General features: G+C 43.5%; 1 non-coding gene across 1 annotated transcript; it reads right to left on the bottom strand.

The window, feature by feature from the left end:
- Nucleotides 1-15,165: 15,165 nt before the first annotated feature.
- On the bottom strand, nucleotides 15,166-15,304 carry LOC117851131 (small nucleolar RNA Z247). The gene has a single exon (XR_004639490.1). It is a non-coding gene; the product is annotated as a small nucleolar RNA Z247 (small nucleolar RNA).
- Between the last annotated feature and the right edge of the window lie 5,859 nt (nucleotides 15,305-21,163).

Here is a 21,163-nt window from a genome sequence, read left to right as displayed (position 1 = left end):
CAGCTAAGAAAGAGCGGGATGCATTTCAAAGGGACGCCAGACCATCGTAAAAAACCTGCACACCGTAATGGAAAGCATGTCTTCGAGATGATGAAGGATGTAAATGTAGTCTTTGGAAAGGGTGTTGGTAGCCAACCTGTTCCGAACGATGATAACGGACATGCACCCATGTGGAAGAAAAAGTCAATATTTTGGGAGCTACCTTATTGGAAAATCCTAGAGGTTCGCAATGCAATAGACGTGATGCACCTGACGAAAAATCTTTGCGTGAACGTGCTAGGCTTCATGGGTGTTTATGAGACCTTGAAAGATACATTGGAAGCACGACAGGACCTGAAAGCCATGGGGCAATGAGATGACCTACATCCGAAAAAGCAAGATAATGGACAGCACTACTTACGTCCTACCAGTTACACTCTCAGCAAGGAAGAGAAGGATAACATGTTTGAATGCTTAAATAGTATAAAGGTCCCGTCTGGGTACTCCTCGAATATAAAGGGAATAATAAATATGAAACAAAAGAAGTTTACAAATCTCAAGGCCCATGACTGCCACATGTAGATGACCCAGTTGCTTCCGGTTGCACTGAGGCGTGTTCTACCAGAAAATGTCCGGTTGCCACTCGTAAAGCTATGCGCGTTTCTCAATGCGATTTCGCAGAAGGCAATCGATCCATCCAAGCTATCAAAGCTACAGAACGATGTGGTGCAATGTTTTGTCAGTTTTGAGTTGTTATTTCCACCATCCTTCTTCAATATTATGACACACTTACTGGTTCACCTAGTAAAAGAGATTGGTATTCTCGGACCTGTATACCTGCACAATATGTGGCCTTTCGAGAGGTTTATGGCAGTCCTAAAAAACTATGTTCTTAATCATGTCTGTCCAGAAGGAAGCATCGCCAAGGGATATGGAACTGAGGAGGTGATTGAGTTTTGTGTTGATTTTATTGATTCAATTGACTCGATTGGGGTTCCAACTTCACACCATGAGGGAGGCTCCGAGGAATGGGCACCCTTGGAAGGAAATCAAGTTGGAGCAATGATACTGATTTGTTCGACAAGGCACGCTACACTGTTCTACAACAGTCATCTTTTTGTCCGGGTTGGTGGTGGCACCCGGGATACAATGGTAGGCTTCCATTCCCGCCTAGTGGACGTACCCTTTTGTCCCGGGTCCCATCACCAACCGGGATAAAAGGGGGGGCCGTTTATCCCGGTTGGTAATGGGACCTGGGACAAAAGGTCCTTTAGTCCCGGGTGCCATTACGAACCAGGATAAAGGGGGGGATAAAAGGCACTGTAGCCTCTTTTACCCCTCACGTCAGTTACACTTAGCCAAAATTTTACTAAGATCCCGCGCTCTGCTCCGTCGCCGCCCATCCGCCTCCCTCGCCGGCCGCCGTCGTCGTCGTCCCCCATTGCCCTGGCTATCGTCGTCTCGCTGCCCAACCGCCTCGCCTGCGCCCAGATAGCCTCCTCCTCCATCGTCCCGGCCCACCTCGATCCTCCTCCGTCGCGCCCCCTCGACCTCGTCGCCGCCGGCCGCCTCCATCGTGGGGAGTCGTCACCGCCTCCGTCCTCGTCGCCGCCTCCGTCGCGCGCGCTGCCTCGTCGCCCCTCGTCGCCGGCCGCCTCCGCCCGGTCACCGCCTCCGTCCTCGTCGCCGCCTCCGTCGCGCGCGCCGCCTCGTCGCCCCTCGTCGCCGGCCGCCTCCGCCCGGTGTTTGCTTTGCTCCGTCCTCGCCTCCGCCGTCCCGCCACCCTAGCCACCTCGTCGCCCCGGCCACCGTCGACCGCGCGAGGTCCGCCGGCACTGCGCCGGGAGTACCGCTCTTGCTGACGCAAGCTCACCGGCTTGCGTCAGCAAGGGCCTTTATTTTAGTTAGAAAATAAATAGAAATGAGTAGTAATTAGTTAGAAAATGAAAACATATTTGTATATGTGTTAGAAAATCAAATTACTGGAAATTAGTAGTAATTAGTTAGTCGCTCCGCCTAGGTTAGAAATTAATCGTGTTTCGTCGTGGTTCAATCCTTTGCGTAGGATACGGTGGCTAATTCCAGAGACGTCCATCCTCGCCTCCACCTAGGTTAGAAATTAATCATTGCCGCAGCCACCTCACTCCATCCCCGCCTCCGCCGTCCCGCTGCCCCGGCCGCCGCCGTCCCAACCTAGGCACCGTCGACCGCGCGAGGTCCGCCGGCACTGGCGCCGGGAATGAATTAGTTATAAAATCAATAGATATTTGTATATTAGTTAGAAAATTAAATCAGTAGGAATTAGTAGTAATTAGTAGTAATTTGCTAGAAATTCCAAAAAATATGTACAAATTAGTAGAAATTTGGTAGAAATTTGTACAAAGTACTACTAATTTGTTGAAATTTGTATAAACATTCCGGGCTTTCTGGGATTCATGTTATTGTAAAATTAGTAGTAATTTGCTAAAAATTCCAATAAATATGTATAAATTAGTAGAAATTTAATAGAAATTCGTACAAAGTACTACTAATTTGTTGAAATTTGTATAAACATTCCGGACTTTGTGGGATTCATGTTCTTTTATGATTTCATGTATATACCCTTATGTACATATAACTAAGGCAATTTCTATGACTATCATGTATGATTCCATGTATGTTTCAATCAATAGTTGAAATGGCAGACGACGAGACCACAAGGTATCTCATGGAGCAGATAATCACTGGTGATGGTAGTGGCGACAACCTTCCACTATAGTACACCGATGAAGAGGGCACCCAGGTGGACATGTTCCTCAACATGTCCGCTGATGGGAATGAAGAGCATGAGGCCCAGCAACACCTTGCTGTGGCGGAAGGTTCCAGCGAGGTATATATAACGAATCTTGTATTGTTTCACGCCACCGTTACTACTACGTACTAATTAACGAATCTTGAACTGTTAGCCCTCTGGATCGACGCAAGGGCAGAAGACCCGAGGTCGTACAAAGATGATGGAACGGAGGCTTGTCATCATGGAAGTGACAGAAGAGGGCAGGCCGGTTGCTCCCGAGAAAGTAGCAAAGAAGTGCATGAGTCAGATCGGGGCAATCGTCCGGGACAACGTGCCTATCAGCATCAGAGAATGGAAGAGCAGAAGCACTAATCCGTACGCCCTCCTAGAGGTAGAAAAGAATATGTTGTGGAAAGATGTCAAGAGACATTTCACATTCCCCGAAGGATATATTGACAAGGATGTGAAAGTTTGGATGCTGAAGAAGATGGCTACACAATTCCAGACATTCAAGAAGATGCTGGATGCCCACTACATAAAGAAGGGCCGAACTCCAGACTTCAACACATGGCCAAAGTTGAGGGACCACTGGGAAGCATTTGTTGAATATAAGAGGAGTGAAGACGGTGTGAAAAAGATCCTGACCAACACTACAAAAGCTAGTCAGAAGGGCTACCATCATCATCTGGGGTGAGGTGGTTATGGCACAGCAATTCCCAAATGGAGGAAGATGGAACAAGATCTGATCGAACGGGGAATCGTACCTGCAACTATCGAATGGCTCGAACAATCAAAAAATTGGTATTACGCTCATGGAGGCTCCCTGAGCCAAGAGGATGGGACGTTGATTTTCAATGACACAATACGTGAGAAGGCCGAACGTATTATGAAGAACATTGAAGATTCTAAGGCTGGGAGGTTGAAGGTGGACCGAGAGAATGATGAGCTCACATTGGCCCTCGGTAATCCCGAGCACCTGGGACGTTGCCGAGGGTTCGGAGTCATTCCGTGGAAGTTTGCTTTCCGAGGCGACAGCGCATCGTACAGAAACCGCAAGTGAAGAAAGGAACAGATCGAGGAGAGTTGGCGGTAGATGCTAGAATCCAAAGTGCAGGCACAAGAACAAAGAATGTTGGAGGAAATCCGTCGAGTGGCCCACGCAGTTGTGGAGTTGACCCAATCTGGAGCATTGCGGAATCCAAACTACACCAGCCCTTCTCAACGTCTCTTGAGCAGTTGTGCTTCTACAGGGGTCCCTGATGCGCAGACGCCCAGGTTACTCGTGGAGGAGCAACGGTTCCCCGTGGATGCCATCACGCAACACACCACATGTGAGCTGCATGCACCGGTCGGCAACCTCACTATTAAGGTATACTTATACATAATATTTATGCAATCTTGTCAATTGATCCACGCCTCGTGATCGGAGTTTAATAACTTGTTTACTTCTGCTATATGTATAGGTAGCGTATAGGAGTGCGTTAGCAACCTTGGCAGGGTAGAGCAGTCATGGCATGGAGATTCCACCTGGCTACGCCAGCGCCCGCGTAGAGCAAATTGTTGATAGCCAATATGAAGGCCTAGAGCTCGACCTCCCGGGAGGCGACGGGGAAAAGACACTGGCAGATGCGCTTCATGGGATCATTCTATGGCGAAAATGCTACATCATTATTCCCAGCACGGAGCCATCTCCTCAGAGCTCAAGACCGCTCCCCGTAGATCCCCAGCAGCGACCTTCTCCTTATAGCTCAAGACCGTCATCTCCTACACAACCTGCTCTAGGATCGTCGCTTCCTGCTATATCAAGGTCTCCATCTCCACCACATCCTGGTGGTGGGAGCAGCGACGACAATAACAACACCCCTCCTCGATCACCGTCGCCGGCACTAAGAGCCGCCCCCATGAAGGAACCTACAGCACCACTAAAGAAGTCACGGGCACCGCCTCCCAAGCAAAGACAGAGAAAGACGAAAACAAAGGAGCCTGAAGTGACTCGTAAGGAACGCTGGGAGGCAATGACTCATGCAGAACAGTGGGCAGAAATCCAACCAGAGGCCAGTGAGTGGTTCAAGAAACAAGCAGAAGAAAAAAAAGCAAGGGAGATGGAGCCACCACCAGTAAATCGAAGAGATTTAAAATTTTTTATCAGGATGGAATAAGGAGCCAAGAAAAGGATACCACTCTTATCAAACTATGAACGGGCTTTAGTAAAGGCTGATGAAAAGGACAAAAGGAAAGGAAAGTCATCTTCCAGTGGTGTTGTCCCCGACCTCAGCCATTTATCAAAAAAAGACACTCAAAAGGTAGCAGCAATGCCCTTGCATCAACAAGCAGAAGTATTGAAATTCATGCAAGAAACAGGTCTGGAACTTGATGAATGCTTAGGGCAAGTTGAGATGCCAACTGCACCACCCCCTGAGCCGAGATGGCCTTATGAGCTAGGCAAACCTCTTGTAAGGCCCAATCTGGTACGAAGCTATCAATAAAGATGTACGCATTCCATCAATGGTACATGATGGCATCCGCCGACTCAAGGGAGATGCTCGGCCTGAAGATAAAACCGATAGATTTTTACGACAAAGGCAAGAAAGTGCTGTGGCTAGACTTCAAGGATATATACGAGGTGTACCATCATGATGCCCTGGATGTCTCTCTGATCAGTGCTTGGGTTCTGTAAGTGTCCGTTTATCTCTACATGTAAATTTTGGTGTGCGTCACCATACTAACTTCATCTTCCATTTTATGTAGGATGATAATTCACACGTGCCGACGAGAGGCGTACCTACATATAGGCTTCATGGATCCATCTGTAGTTAACCAACAACAGATACAATTAGTGCCGAAAAAAACCTTGGTAGAAGTATACAATTTCCTAGACAAACAAACATTCAAGGATTTCATACTACTTCCATACAACTTCAAGTAAGTGTGTGTATACCGTCTACTTTTGTTGTCTTTTTCCTTATCTCTACATGTTAGTTAGCTCTAATATGCATGAACATTTTACGTACGCAGCTTCCACTGGATCCTTATTATAATTGAGCCTGAAAGAAGCCACGTCACTGTCTTCGATTCGTTGAGGAAAGATCCGGTGGAGTACCAAGACATGCAAGACATGCTAGGCTTGTAATAATTCTGGACCTTTATCTCTATACAAAAGTTTGTTTCCTAAATTTTATCCCTGTTACACTATATCATTCATTATTCTAATCCGCGACGTATGGAAACAATTCATAAGGACACATAAAGGTCCATTCAAAGAAAAACTTACATGGAACACAGACTTCCCGGTACGTATGAAGTCTGCACATTTATTACATTGTAACGAATATTTCATAACTTATTTTTTTCCGCACTGAAGTGCTTAAGACAGGAACCCGGGAATAATCTATGTGACTACTACATCTGTGAGCACATGCACAGTTTTATGGGACCCAAGGGACTAAAGATGATGCCGCACAACTTTAAAGTACGTAAAATAAAACTATTACTGGTTAATTATTTTTTTAGCTCCTTGTACTTATTTGTTCGTGTAACATTCACAAATTTCCAAATTATAGATATTAAATATTCAACAAGGACTCTTGAAGGAAGAAAGAGTAGCGGCAATATGTGAAGGTCTCATTGGATTCCTAATGGACGAGGTGGTAAATCAAAAAGGAGAATTTTATTACACGCTCCGATCAGCAACACCTCGATGGGAAGATTGTAGATATATACTTTGATTTATTTGTATATATAATACGTGCTAATTATGATTGATTTGTACTAGTTGAATTGTGTATATATATAGTAATTGTATAATTACAAATCTCATTCGTTTAAATACTAGTTGATTTCATTCTAAAAAAAATCTCAACTACTAAAGGTTAACAAAAGGGCCGCGGTACTATGTATGTGATGCATGCATGAAAATTTCAGGCGCCAGGCAGGGTGCCATGCAGGGCGCCATTTAGTCCCGGTTGGATTCCAACCGGGACTAAAGGGGCACCCTTTACTCCCGGTTGCTTTTACCAACCGGGACTAAAGGGGCACCCTTTACTCCCGGTTGCTTTTACCAACTGGGAGTAAAGGGCCAATGGCAGGCCCTTTAGTCCCGGTTGGTGACACCCGGTTGAAAGACCCGGGACTAAAGACCCCCCCTTTTGTCCCGGTTGGTTTATCCCGGATGGATTTTCGGGAGATAGGCACCCTACCAACCGGGACTAAAGGCCGATCTATGTTCATTTTCTTTTTGTAAAAGGGGGTTTGAACTTGGGAGTCTCACAGCAGTGCTTCCAATGGTTGAATTTATGTATAGGCCATATTTCCATAAAGGTTTGTCCTCATTAATTTATTGTAAAGCTAGCCAAAAATCTGACATGACACCTAATTATGTTACTACTCCATTAGGAATAGCCTTGTCACTCAGCAATGATAAGTGTATCTCCGAGTAATGATAAGTGCTCGTATTTTCGGCTAATTTTTCTTATAGTTATCGGTGATAGATAGATACTTGCATTGTATTGTTTTCCTTTAAAAGGGGATAAACCTTGGTTTGCATCTTGCCTTTATTATTATAGGGAACCAAACCAAACTAAACTAAAATAGTAGATGTGTTCCTGTATTCAATATATTGGGAGTGTACACCCCAACCATTAAACTTATATCGAGAAATCAATTGATTTACATTCATTTTCCTCCTAAGTCCATTGGAGTTCTCTTTTTGTCTCAAAGGGTACATCTTTGGTTCAAAAAGCTAGAAATAGCCTTCACCGCCGGGGCATCACCGCTGGTTTTGCGTAGTCCAGCGGTGATAGCACATTACAGCCGGGCCAAACGGTAGTGCAGGTGTTAGAAACAAAAACTGACAGTGATGTCCCCCTTCACCACAGGCTCATGGTTCAAACCAGCAGTGAATGTATCACCGCTGGCTCATAACAAGGGCCGACGATGATAGCCCCACACAGTACAAAAGCCCCTTCCCTCCCCTCCTCCTTCCAATACCAAATGCCCTCCTCTCCTTCCTCTATTGTTGCGGCCATATTTCCTCCAATTGCTCAAGAAAACTCCCATTTTTGAAGGATACATGTTAACATCTGATTTTGAAGTTGGTAAATAGCAATCCTTTAAATTCTTAGCTTGTTTCTTTGGCTAGTTTTTGAAATTTGGCATGAATTTGATGGAGAGGGTGTCTTGCTTCATTTTAGAGCTCATTTGTGGTGAAATTTCAATAGAGTGAGCCAAAATTTGAAGGTTGCTCATCACCATCTTGCTTGAAGGTTAGTATCTTGCTCATCACTCCATGTATGTTTAGTTAGATTGTTGCAAAATTGAGGAAATGTCATGGAGAGGCTCTTTCTTGACTTTAGGCTATTTTTGAGCAATTTCTTGATGGATGTTCCAAAAAGTTTGAAGTTATCACAAAACCTCGTATGATTTAAGGTTAGTATGTAGCCTCTTTTGAAATTGGTAGCTTGTATGGTTTGCCTAGTTAGATTGTTACAAAATTGTGAAGAATGTGATGGAGAGGATCTTTCTTGTCTCTACGCAATTTTTGAGGAATTTCTTCATGGATCTCACAAAAGTGTGAAGTTAGCATAAAAACTCACATAATTTAAGGTGTGTATGAAGCTTCTTTTGTAATTAGTAGTTCGTATGCTTTGCCTAGTTAGATTGTTGCAAAAATGAGAAGATTGTGATGGGGAGGCTCTTTCTTATCTCTAGGCTATTTTTGAGGAATTTCGTCATAGATGCTATATAAGTGTGAAGTTAGCATAAAAACTCACGTGATTTAAGGTGTGTACGAAGCTTATTTTGCCTAGTAGAGAAGGGGGGCAAACGCTTTTTCATATGAAGTCTGCTTGAGAATCTTAACAGACATGAACGGTGAGCACACTAGCTATATGTATTGAATAAACTCAATAGAAGTACCCTACAAAATGCCTTTTCTAACGCTGATCTTTTAAGCAGCAAAACTCATTTTATCGGATGTATTATTGACTGATCAAGTGCATGATACATATATATGGAAACTCACATGACTGACTGACCCAAAGTTGAGGCTATAAAAGAACATATGTGCAACATGTGACTGGCACAAGCACACAGGACCATGGAATCTGGATCAAAGGGGAACGTGCACGGTGCAGACTCGACATTATAGATGATTATTGACACTGGAGAGCCACAATTATTCGGACGAACAAACATGAAAAATGGCAGGCTTCACGGCAGCAGAACTCAGATGTTCGTGCAATTGCTGTTGCAGCCGTTGATGCAAGGGTCCCAGCAATGCTGGTAGACATAGGACTGGCAGCTAGTATATCCACTGTCAGTGGCTTTGCGGCAGATGCTGCTGCAGTAACTACTGCAGTCGGTGCCACGGCAGCCGCTGTTGCAGGAACCCAAGCACTGCTGATACTTGGTGGTCCTGATACTCTCGCATGAGCTGCTAACTTGGGCATTGCACGTCGAGGTACATTGGGAGGCACAGTCACTGCAGTATGTCGCCGTCATCGGAGGCACCAACGTAGACATCACCAGCACAACGCACACAACCACAACAGCAGGCCCTTTAAGAGCAGCAGCAGTGGGAGCCATATTGTATATATGAGGCTGATAGAGCAAATAATACTAAGTTGAAAGGAAGGTCGGTTGAGCAAGAGAATAAAAGGCAATACGCCGCTAGCTATAGGAAGGGAGGATGGGAGAGCAGCTTTAGGTGGTGACCTTAGGGTGGTTCATTAGGTGCTTTTTATAGGCATCAAACACGATCGAGGACCATGTATAGGAGCTACACCTAGGAAAGCTGTAAATTGAAGCTGGTTACAAGTTGAGACTTTACATGCTTATACATACGTAGCAAGTTGAGCTTCTTGCTTGGAAAATTTGCACCATGTTACAAGTTGACTTCAAAAGGAGTATATATATGAACAACTTTCCCATTCATCGCGTATATGTTAGGCTTTATGGCTCTTGTATACATAGCAATTTACAGATGTGCAGTTTCCATAAAGATCAATAGGGCACTGACTAATATTTTGGAAATCATAGACAAGTAGTAGGCCCAGGAAAAGAACATTTAATTACTTGAATTGCTTAATAACTTTTATAATATTATGGTATGTTAGCTAATTAGAATAACTAACTGAATGCAGAAGGTGACATACACTCAGTTTCACTGGCATGCAGTCGTATAGTGACATTTTGGAAGCTTGGGATATGTAGATGTGTACCACAATCCAGGATATTGCAGTGCACATGCAGTAGGATCCATCTTATCTGTAAATTGCTTTTCACTTGCGTACAATTTGCTTTCATCTTTTTATTTAAAACGTGTTTCATCTAACCTTTAAGACCATAGCTCTCATGCTACATTGATTAACCCAAGAAAAACCTCTAAATATGTTGCCTATGCATTAATTAATGCGGACAGCCATGTATAGAAAAACCATCCATCGATATGAAAGGTAAGGAAACTCCAGCCAAATGGGTGGGAATATAATGATAGCTAGCTCACCCTTCGTTACAGATCATTGGAAAACTTCTTCAGTCCCAATACCGCTACCCGACTCTCTAGGACAGCAGTTGCAGTGGTCACTCCATGTCTGTCAAATGGTTCAACGAAAATAATTCCAGAAACTGAAATTTTAGAATCTCTTAAATTTGCTCTGATCCTTTATCGATCAAATGAAGTTTCACAAAAGCTGGTGACAAATATGATCTTGATAGAGTAACATACGTGTTGTGCAATTATAAACAAGTACAAGAAGCCCATCCTACTCCATATTGGCCTAGTTTATTTAGACTAGTTTACAGATATGATACTACTTCACGCCGCCTTTGCTGACCTGCAGATAAGAAAATTGAGACTGAAGAAATGAACCAACCTTGCTTCAAGGGTTATGTTGGCTGTATGTACACGAGAACTATAGAAGGTATAGCACGGAGAAGCTGATGAGACAGCAAAGAACTGATCCAAAATGCAGCACACCTTAATGTTCTCATGACAAATATAGCACTGCACTCTCACCGCCACGGTGGTGCACAGTGCAAATGAACAAGCTGCCTATTTAGTTACCAAATGAATAATGCAATATATGTATTTTCAACCACATCAAATATTTAGTTATCTCTAACTTTACTATACATGTAGATGGGTAGTTGACATGAACTTTGACCAAGTTATAGGTTGACTTGAAGAGTAGTAGTCAACTTGTCCTCCACTTCACAAGTATGCCTATTGAGTGAATTTCAGTTCGATATGATGGCACTAGCGATGCAAATAAATAGGAATACTATTTCATAATAACCCATTGGGACAGCTCATGAACCCATTGAGGAAAATATTTGCTACTGGTCTCTGAATTCTTACTGATGTTCTTGAAAGAAAAGGAGGAAACGTGGTTGCCTATCTTGGCTCACCACAAGTGCATGTTTATATAGGAGCAACTGCTCAAGAGATATACAAGGTATTGTCATCGTATGGAACTCGGATACCTTTTACAAAAGACTTATCTCTAATCTATCTCTAAGTATCCGAATCAACTAAGCATGTCAGAGTTTGATCTGTTTACACAAGATATTCTATTCTAACATCCTCCCTCAATCTAAACTCCTTTTGCGCTTGAGATTTAGATTGCTCTTGAATTCTTGAAGTTTTCCAACTGGCAAAGCTTTAGTGAAACCATCAGCAATCTGGTCATTAGTAGAAATAAACCTGACCTGCAATTGCTTCTTTATTACTCGTTCTCTCACAAAATGAAAATCAATTTCTATATGCTTCGTTCTAGCATGGAACACTGGATTTGCAGATAAGTAGGTTGCTCCCAAATTATCACACCATAAGACAGGTGGTTGCGCCAACTTGATTCCAAGTTCACCGAGCAAAGACTCCATCCAGATTAATTCAGCCGTGGCATTGGCCATGGATTTGTACTCTGCCTCAGTACTCGATCTTGAAACAGTAGGTTGCTTTCGAGCACTCCAAGATATGAGATTAGAACCCAAAAATACTGCAAAGCCACCAGTAGACCTTCTATCATCAACACTACCAGCCCAATCCGCATCAGAGAAAGCACTCAAGACCAATGACGCAGATTTTTCAATGTTCAAACCAATGTCCATAGTATTACGAACATACCGGAGGATCCTTTTAACAGCTGTCCAGTGAACGCTAGTAGGTGCATGCAAAAATTGACATACCTTATTAACCGAAAAAGCCAAGTCAGGTCCAGTAAGTGTGAGATACTGCAATGCTCCAACTACGCTCCTGTATCGTGTGCTATCTTCAGTATTTAACAATTCTCCTTCATAGCTTGAAAGCTTTTCTGAAACTGATAATGGTGTGGGCGCCACCTTGCAGTTCATCATACCCACTCTAGTCAAGATTTCTTGGGCATATTTTTCTTGAGACAACAACAAACCGTGACTATCTCGTTTCACTTCTATTCCCAAAAAGTAATGCAAATCTCCAAGGTCTTTTAACGCAAAGTCCTTCTTTAAATCAAGTAATAATGCTGCCATGGCTTCGTCAGATGAACTAGTAACAATAATGTCATCCACATATATAAGCATATAAATAGTGATTCCAGACTTCTGATAAATAAATAAAGAAGTGTCTGATTTTGAAGCTCTAAAGCCGAGATGAATTAACTGAGAGCTGAGTCTAGAGTACCAGGCCCTTGGCGCTTGCTTCAAACCATATATAGCTTTATCAAGCTTGCATACCAAGTGAGGATCATGAGCACTCTCAAAACCTGGAGGCTGCTTCATATAGACCTCCTCTTCCAGAACGCCATGTATAAACGCATTCTGAACATCCAATTGCTTTAAACACCAATTCCTGGACATGGCAATGGATAGAACAAGTCGCACTGTAGCAATTTTGACAACTGGACTAAACGTATCTTCATAATCAATGCCATAGCGTTGTTTGAATCCTTTTGCCACCAACTGTGCTTTATATCTATCAATTGTTCCATCTGCCTTCCTTTTAATTTTGTAAACCCACTTACAATCGATTAGATTGCTTCCTTGCTTTGCTTCAACAAGATGCCAAGTCTGATTTCTCATTAACGCTGAATACTCCTCTTGCATTGCCTTTTTCCACTTGGGATCACATAAAGCTTCTTGCAAATTTTCTGGTTCACCAGTAGCACAGAAATTAAGCCATCTAATTGTTCCATCAGTGAAAGACTTGGGTTTCACAATGCCATGTTGGAACAGTGTGCGCCGGCGCGGAGCAGAAGCTTCAGCTGGCGCGGCCAGAGACAACTGCACGGAAGATTCAGGGACTCCAGGCGCTGATGCGTGAGACTGTGATGCTGACACGGACGGGTGAGACGTGGGCGCTGCTGCTGACGCGTGAGGCTCTGGTGCGGACGCTGCTGGCGAAGATGGACTGGTGCATACAGACACTAAGTTGGGTGCAGTTGCGGACGCAGGAGCTGCCCCCCCACAGACCTTGCTGCCATTGGCTGGAGCCGTAGGACACGTCGTGACGCCTGGGACTTCATGCGCCTGGGAGTTGTGGCCGTCCAAGCCATGCACCGTACCAGCCTGGGAGGTGTGTCCGTCCAAGGTTCCTGTTGGATGTACTGTTTCTTCACAATTAGCGTCAAAAGCTAATGGGGGTATTGTTTCAGAAGTTGTTGGGGGTACTGTTTCTTCACCGTTTTGCACCACATTTTCTGGACCTGTGTCTTACTCATGATCAAAATCATCACTAGAGATATTAGTAGCATTAGTAAAACAACTTACACCCCCTGGATTTAAGAGATAACTAGGAAGAAGCACAATTTCTTTGCGAAGCTGCGCCCCGGCATTTGGATGAAGCTGGGCAAACGGAAAGACGTCCTCATCGAAAACCACATCCCTAGAGATGTATATCCGACCAGAAGACACATCGAGGCACTTGAACCCCTTATGTATGAAGCTGTAACCCAGGAAAACACATCGTATAGATCGGAAAGCTAATTTGTGGCGATTGTAGGGGCGAAGATTTGGCCAGCAGGCGCAGCCAAAAGTCTGAAGGGATGTGTAGGAAGGTTTCTCTTGAAGAAGACGCTCATGAGGTGTTTGGAAACTAATGACTTTGCTAGGGAGTAGATTTATGAGATACGTGGCAGTTAGGAAAGCATTATCCCAATATTTCAATGGCATAGATGCATTAGCAAGAAGAGCAAGACCAACCTCAACTATGTGACGATGCTTTCTTTCAGCGGTACCGTTTTGTTGGTGTGCATGGGGACAAGAAACTTGATGAGAAATACCAATGCGTTGGAAGAAAGAATTTAATTTTTCATATTCTCCCCCCCAATCTGATTGCATGGCTTTAATTTTTCTACTGAATTTCCTCTCAACAAGCTGTTGAAAATCCTGAAAGACTTGAAACACATCAGATTTTTTCTTGATGAGATATATCCAAGTATATTTGCTAAAATCATCGATGAAACTAACGTAATATGTGTGCCGTCCTATAGACATGGGCGCCGGGCCCCACACGTCTGAAAAGATCAAATCAAGAGGAAATTTGGAGGTACTGCTCGAAATAGGGTGTGGCAATTGATGGCTCTTGGCCAATTGACAAGAATTACAGATGGAATATGAATTTTTATTGCTATCAAAAGGCAGATTATTTGAACTAAGAATTTTTTCTACAATCGAGAATGCTGGATGACCAAGCCGACTATGCCATCTAGAAGTGGATGGCTTGCTAACTCCAAGGACTTGTTTATTGCAACTTCCATGGGACAGCCATGACTGTAGAGGATAGAGACCTCCCCGATATCTACCTTGATGCAGAATTTTCTTTGTTTCCTGATCCTTAATAAAAAAGAAATTTGGATGAAATTCGAGAAAGGCATCATTATCTTTAGCAAGTTTGTGGACGGAAACTAGACTTTTGCTGGCGCTAGGAACATGAAGAATATTTTTAAGGTGTAGATCTTTGCTAGGGGTATGTAAAGTTGTATGACCAATGTTACTAATTCTCATACCTGAACCGTTTGCAGCATGAACTTGATCACGTCCATTGTACTTGTCGTGGATCGTCATCTTCTCAAGTGCACCAGTAACATGATCAGAGGCTCCACTGTCGACATACCAATTTGTGTCGTAACCGTAACCAGTGGTAGCCACCCCCGCAATTTTGTAGTCTTGCTGTTGTTCTTCATCTTCATCATATCTATACCAACACCTTGATGCTTCATGTCCTCCCTTCTTGCAGATCTGACATACGATCTTGGTGTTGTAGCTTCCTTGCTTTGGTGCGTTGCTTGGACCATAATTGCCACGATTTTGATTTCCACCGCGGCCTCTATTGCTCCTACCTCGGCCACGGCCAGAACCACGACCGCGACCTCGCCCTCTCCCAGCCATGTTAGCAGATGACTGATATTGTCCACCTTCATGATACATCTCCAGGCGCATATCATAGGCTAAGAGCTGAGAGTATAATTCACTCAAAGAAACAGATCCAACGCGACCAAGCATAGATGACACAAACGGATTATACTCAAAATCAAGACCGTTTAGAATAAAGTGAGCCATCTCGTCGTCGTCGATCACCTTGCCAACTGCAGCTAGCTCATCCTTGAAAGCACACATCTTGGTGTAGTATTGTGACGAGGTCATGTTGCCCTTCTTAGTTGTAGAGAGCATCATGCGTAGATTGGAGATTCTCGCCTTGGAGTGTGCCGAGAACATAGCTTCAAGCGCCTCCCATGCTTGTGCCGAGGTCGTCGCCGTTGCCACTGACGCCAACGCCTCCTTCGTAAGGGAATTCAGCAGATAGCTCAGAATTTGTTGATCTTTTGCAACCCACAAATCATAGTCGGGGTTGTGGACACTCTCCTTCGTCTTGTCCGCCGTAATCACCTCCACGGTCTTGGGTGGCTCAGGAATAGATCCATCTAGGATTCCCATGAGTTGAGCTCCTCGAATTGCAGGAAGAAATTGAGCCTTCCATAGCAGGTAGTTGTCACGAGTTAGTTTCTCTGTGACAACTCTTGGCGCCGGCATAGCTGTTGATGTTGACGCCATGGATGATGTTGAGATGTTTCTGGCGCAGGGGGCAGATTGCTAGTGCAAGCAGCAAGTTAACTGGCGCAAGCAGTAGGCAAGCAGCAGCAGGTTACTGACGCAGGGGATCTAGCACAGGGGCAGATTGACGCACGAAGCAGCTTGGCGCAGGAATTTTGAGGCAAGGATTTTGTGGATGTTTAGGAAGAGGATGCTCTGATACCATGAAAGAAAAGGAGGAAACGTGGTTGCCTATCTTGGCTCACCACGGGTGCATGTTTATATAGGAGCAACTGCTCAAGAGATATACAAGGTATTGTCATCGTATGGAACTCGGATACCTTTTACAAAAGACTTATCTCTAATCTATCTCTAAGTATCCGAATCAACTAAGCATGTCAGAGTTTGATCTGTTTACACAAGATATTCTATTCTAACAGTTCTTCCTTGCTCCGAACATCTCAATGATCAGCATTCCGCAACTATAGACATCAGACTTGGTATATATTGAGTAACGTAGCTGATGGCTCTGCTTTCACCATCAGATATATAATGCTCTGTTTTATCATTCAAAATTTTGCCATCCAAAACCTGAGATTTTTGGCAGAAATCTTGGTCCAAAGTTCACCTGGTGTCGCATTATGGTAAGTTGAAGTAACACATTAAGTGCATGCCCATTGGTTTCCTACAATCACGAAATCAGAGATGTTGCATGGGCTTTTTCAATGTTGCAAAAAACTTCTTTTCTGATGCAACCTTTTTTTAGTGCCGAATTACTATATGGAAGATGTTACTTTATGATTTTTTTAATGTTGCAACATGACATTTTGAGTGTTGCAACACTCTCCTTTAGCTATAGCAAGATTATGGCTGGATGTTTCTTGAAACATGATGCATTGTTGCAGAGGAAATTTTCTATTCTAGAACCGAATGACAAAAGGTCATTTTAATGAAGGATTTTAATATATTTTTGTGAGTGTTAATTTCCGATGTTGTAACTATTACTTTTCCAGGTCGTGATAGGCGATTGTTGCCTTCGCATTTCGTGACAGGCTTGTTCATTGATTTTATTCTAGCACAAGTTTGTTAGCATTCAAGCATTTCAGTGTTCTCTTCAATTCCATGATCTGTTCTATTTATGAGACTTGTTGGAACCCCAATTAACCCAAGTGTGTGTAAGTAAATTTTACAGTATGTGTACATCTCTATTTGGTTTATTGTGTACAAGTAATTATGTATGTCAACTCTCATCTTATACCACGGTTGATAATGATAAGCTTTGTACTTATGTCAATTTGTATGTGAGGGTGGTGAAAGACAGTAATTTATACACTCATCACACATGAAGTCATTGTCAGTTTGTCCTTAAGTCAACTGGTGCATGAGGAATCGAGTTAGAGACTAGAACTGCACACACATATAGTACACCCTTCTTGTCATCAACTTGTATCACAATACAAGTTACTTGTATGTGAATTGTCAACATGTAAGATGGTCAAATTTCCATATATAGATTCCGCCATCTACACTATTAATAATTAATTCAATTCGCTCAGTTTCCCTGTAGCAATAGACGTCGTTCATTGATATCCTTCCATCACAAGTTTGTCAGCATTCAAGCAATTCAGTTTTTCCATGAATTCCATCAGCTGTTCTATGAGCACTTGTTTTTGCACCCAAATGAACTCAAGATTGTCCGAGTAAATTTTACTTTAAGTGTACATCTTTGTGGTTTACTGCATACAAGTACTTATGTATGTCAACTCTCATAATGCACCTTGGTTGATCATGATAATCTTGTACTTATGTCAACTTGTACGTTTCGTGAGGAATGGAGCAAGAGACTAGCTAGTATTGTACACTCATCTTGCCATCAACAACTTGTCAACTTGTAACATGGTCAATACAAGTTACATGTATGCCATTTCTCAACTTGTAACATGGTCAAATTTTCATATTTAGGTGCCACTATCTACATTATTAATAAGTAGTCATAGATTGCTATACAGATCTTTTATTTGGTCTACAAGTACATGCCTATAAATTGGATCGAGTGCTCCATCAAACATGCACAGTTAACCAGCTTCTTCCCATTTCCCAAGCTAGTAGCTAACTTTTTCTTCCATAATCCACGAGAACTGCATACAATGGCCGTAGTTACTGTCACTCGTAAGGAGACCACAATTGTCGCCATGAGCATTGTGTTGATTCTGTGTTGGTTAGGGCAGTCGGCGACTGCGACATATTGCAGTGATTACTGTGCCTCCATGTGCATGTCGGTGTGCAACGATGCCGCTTCCAGCTCTTGCGGTAACGTTAAGAACACAGTTATGCAACAGTGTGTGCCCTCCTGCTCCAGCAGCTGCAGCAGATCCTGCAGCGCATGCAACTGTTTGGGTACATGCACCGGCATCTGCAGTAACGCAGCCGATAGTGCATACGGCAATTGCCGGTCCTCAGTCCTCCAGCAGTGCTCCAACGGCTGCAACAGCGGCTGCAACAGCAACTGCAGGAACTAGCCCCCTCGTGGCCCCATGAGCCGCGCCTCGCGTGCTTTAACGGATGAATCGTCGGCATGCGTTGATTATTGTGTTTATTTGTGTTTGTATCGTCAAAATATATACAGTTGTGTTACCGTTCAAGTGTGTGAAAATGTGTAAGAATGGCGTGTCAAGTCTACAAGTTGTTGTCCATGTTAGTTTGCATGGTCCGGTAATCAGTTGTACTGTGTTGAGTCAATAAACATGTCAGTGAAAACAACTGGATGGAGCTGCCTTCTCAGCCACGTGACAAAACTTTTCGTGTATTCTTCTTCCAGTAATACAACCTTAGAAGGCTTATAGAGTGTGTTCTTTCCTTCCTCTTCGATCTGGTAAATATTACCCATTTCCATTTCCTACTGTCGTAGTTTTTCAACCAGTGATTTTCATTCTCAAAGTGTAGAAATGGGATTCTAGGAGCGCCAACCAGTACTAGAGAAAAAGCCATCACTGCCAGTTTTCGATGAACCGGCGGTGATGAGTTATCACCGTCGGATTTTTACACAATCTGACGGTGAAAATTGGAACCGGCAGTGATGATATACCATCATCGCCGATTTGTATTACAGCCGGCGCTGATAGCTTGGGGACCGAACCCAAAATTTTTATACACTGGATTTTGAGGTCCACTAGTGTTCGCTCATCTCCGTCACCCGGCCACCTCTATCTCTTATCCTCCTCCCTCCTCCCTCTACCAGCCACAGCCGGTTCCAGGAGGTGTCAGTGGGGATTTGTTTTTTAAATGGCATCACAGCCGGTTCTAGTCCAACGGTGATGGGTCACCACTGACCTTTATCTGAAAAACCTAGAACCGACTGTGATGGAGGTCAGCTAGGTCCGACGGTGATGGGTCACCACTGACCTTTATCTGACGAACCTAGAACCGACTGTAATGGGGGTCTAGGCTGGCTGTGATGGGTAGTAGTGAAACGATTTTGTGACTAGGACTGACATAGCTGTTAATGTTAAACGTTGATGAGAACAACAGCCCATGGTTTGTCTATGAGACAAAAAGAAGTATATATTAGGGATGGTCACCTCACAATTCTGTTTCTGAAAAATTTGTGTGAGACCTGGTCCTACCTGTGTCATTAGCCATATAGACTGTCACAAATAAAATTTTAAGCTCCAATTTTAATAAAATTATGAGCTTCAAATAAGTTATTTGTAAAGATATACCCATCATGTACTCACATGCAAAAGCCTAACTTGGAACACGTAGAACATCCAGAAAAAATTAGAATGCATTGCACTCCTGCAGCTTGTTCAAGCGAAAGCACAACACTTTTGTGGATGATGTACTTTTGTCCCCAAAAGTGTGCCTAGAGATTCACTGCCTTTATCTAGCAAACAACTAAGAACAAAAACCTGTACGTGACATGAACCTAGTTATAGCAGGAATGAAAGGAAATTGAGTAAATATAATAAGCATGTATTCTACCTCCACTTTAAATGTAGGGTGCGTGGTTTGATCTGTTCCAGTATGCAACGCCACATTTTCACCATTAAAGACCACTACTATAGAAATGATTTTTCAAGACATGGTACCACAACGAGCATGTTTTTCTCTGTTTGGAAGTTCATAGGTAAATGGGAGCTTTATTTTTCTTGAAACAATCAGAACAGCGGCAGATTATATTTTATATTAAAAAGAAGATGAAAATACAGATTGGACGATAAAAAATACTAGGAAAAGTAACAACTTGACGACATTAAGTAACTCACAACAACCCAACAGCAAGCAATTCAACAAAACACGCGCCTCACTACTCCAACGCTCAGCCGCAGTAAACACCACAAATCAAAATATCACCTTCCGATGCTGCTTGATTGTTCCATCAACCGCTAGGTGGAAGCTCACGTGCCGATTAAGGTTTGATCTTGGATGGTGTAGTACCAAATGAACATGGGGTAACCCCATACAATTGCTTGTCATTGGGCTCCAGTTGGCTTCACGGAATCTCCTCGGAGACAATAGCTCTGACAAAAAAAAACTATTTTCAATGAACTTTCTCCTTCAAGGAAAACACAATTTGCGTAGCGGTTATTAGATCTTTGATAAATTACCGTACCATCGAGTATCTTCTCGGATTGGTCACAACTAGAGGACAATCTCGTTGGTAAAATGTGACGGAATTTTAACATCAGCTACTTTATGACGCTTGGCTCTTGTGGTGGAAATGAACGTATACTTATCTTTTGACTGCCTTATATATGTTGTCTGCTGGAATAATAATAGGCTAACCCTCCAAACATAATGCTAACGTTGCATCGTCACGAAAATTCGGGGCGGTGACCTTGCCCTTAGTGTTGTGTCCTCATTGTCATTTTTATTCAGAGTTCTCCACAGCGAGTCGGCCGAGCATAGCCACCACTGCATCCTTCTCGCCACCTCGTTGGGTGCTGCTGGCATATGGTGGCCATGCATTTGCCTTATTCAGGGATGGCAGAGTGGAGGAGGTTGAGGCTGATGGTCACCTCCAAGCACTTATCCCCGATGCTGGCCTCCTACTCCTCTTTTGGTGCGTGGAACTGCAGATATCGATTGAATCCGCGATTCTCCACTAGTAGAGAATTGGCCTTTAGTCCCGGTTGGTAAGGTGCATATCTCCCGAAAATCCATCTGGGATAAACCAACCAGGATAAAAGGGGGGGTCTTTAGTCCCAGGTCTTTCAACCGGGAGTAAAGGTCACCCTTTAGTCCCGGTTGGTGTCACCAACCGGGACTAAAGGGCCTGCCACGCCAAGCGCGGGACAGGCCCTTTACTCCCGGTTGGGAAACCCAACCGGGACTAAAGGCGCCCCTTTAGTCCCGGTTGGGTTTCCCAACCGGGAGTAAAGGGTTACCCTTTAGTCCCGGTTGGAT

Source organism: Setaria viridis, chromosome 3 (genome assembly GCF_005286985.2).
Source record: "Setaria viridis chromosome 3, Setaria_viridis_v4.0, whole genome shotgun sequence".
NCBI classification, from domain to species: Eukaryota; Viridiplantae; Streptophyta; class Magnoliopsida; order Poales; family Poaceae; genus Setaria; species Setaria viridis.
This window is presented reverse-complemented; position numbering and strand designations above follow the sequence as displayed.